The sequence below is a fragment of the Lampetra planeri genome, chromosome 43 (assembly GCF_965212315.1).
Source record: "Lampetra planeri chromosome 43, kcLamPlan1.2.h2, whole genome shotgun sequence".
Classification (NCBI taxonomy): domain Eukaryota; kingdom Metazoa; phylum Chordata; class Hyperoartia; order Petromyzontiformes; family Petromyzontidae; genus Lampetra; species Lampetra planeri.
The window spans coordinates 3,301,793-3,303,599 of NC_136149.1; positions in this window are offsets into that span (position 1 = coordinate 3,301,793).

Below are 1,807 nucleotides of genomic sequence, written 5' to 3' on the forward strand. Positions count from 1 at the left end.
AGCGTCGTCCCCCTCCCTCCCTGCCGCGTGTTAATCCGACACGAGGATGCTTGAGGTTGAAAGTGCGGTTGGCGAACGTGCATCAAAGCGTGGCGCATGAAAGTGTTGCGGCACCAGGGCCGCGTTGCATATTTGATGATATGGCCTTCGTGCAGACACAAGTAGGACCTACGAAAACTATAAAAGGGCCTACGACAAAATATAAATGTGAGCACGGTTTTTGTTTGTTTGTATGATTTAAACATTTTTTTTACCAAGATATATTCTTTAATAAATATATGTATATAGCAAGGATAGACACGTAAGTTTTCGCGACCAATATTAACCATAATACAGTTTTTGGGGTTATATCGCGTAAACGTATATTGTATATGAATATTTTTACATGCAATTTTTTTTATCAATGTATAAATATATTTAGGACCGACGACAAATATTAATGTGACCATGTTTTTTGTTTGCATGATTTCAAAAAAATTAACCAAGATATCTTATTGAATAAATATATTGAAATACAAAGGATAGCCACATTGTATATACAAAGAGATAGAGTCATTTTAACACGTAGGTTATTTATATTTGTACATGCGACATTTTTTTTAAAAATAAATGTGTAGTGGGTTCACTGAGAGGCGCACACTAGCTCAGGAGGGAACACGTTTATACTGGTAGGAACCTCCTGGTTCCACCAGGGGATTATTGTGTCCGTCCGGCCGTCATGCATCCAAAAATGAGAAGGGTGGGGCTGGATGGAGAGGGGAGGCTGGGGAGGGGCTGGGTGGGGAGGGTGGGGAGGGGCTGGGTGGGGAGGGTGGGGCTGGGTGGGGGGTGGGAGGGGTGGGGCTGGGTGGGGAGGGGCTGGTCACCCGGTGGTGCCCTTATAAAACTCAACGTTTAACCTACTCACACCGGCTTGTGCCCGCCCTCACAGTCGGCCATATTTGCGGAATACACCACGCCGCCGTTGATCCTGGCCATTGACCGAGCAACCCAACGTTCCTACCAGCTCCCTCCGCAGGAATGTGTTTCTATGGACCACAACGTGATAACTACGTGAACCGCATCAGGACAGTCGGAACACTGCCTGACCCACTATGCCGAGCACGGAAACCAAAGACCCAGACCCAGGGGAAGAGGCAGCACTGAGGACTCCATTCCTGCAGACAGCCCCGACCCAGCCTCAGGACCTCTCTTTTATGCCCCCCAGCGTGGACTGGCTCTGCACTCGGACACGCCCCTTCTGGAACCTACCAGAAGGTTCTGGGCCATGCCCCACGTGTTCCTTCTGTCACCTTTGGCCCAACCGGGCTGCTACGTCCTCAGATGCCCCCTCTCTGCCAGCCACCAGCACTACGCCCCCTAGGGACCCGTTCCGTGACATTGCTTGCCCTACTGGCAGAGAGGGCTACTACACTCTCAGTAACTGGCGCTAGGCGCCGTAGTGACCCATTCTATGTCACTACAAATGTATAAATATATTTACGCGATCGATCTAACCCAAAAAAAACCTGTATTAAGCCAAAGTCATGTCAACGGTACACAACGCGCTCCCATCGAATTGGGGCACATACTAAATAATGAACGCATTATCAGCTGTAACGACGTCTGTCCAGCGGCTGGACAAAGTACCGCGTGGAAGAAGCGGAGTGACAGAGACGGTAGTAGTAGGGGGGGGCGAGGCAGCAGCGCTACAAGCTGCAGAAAGTTCTCGTTGAAGGCCTACTCTTAGGTTTTTTCGGTAAAGTCACGTAGGTAAAAATAAATAAATAATAAAAGATACATTTTTTTAAAGAAATAATACAAATAA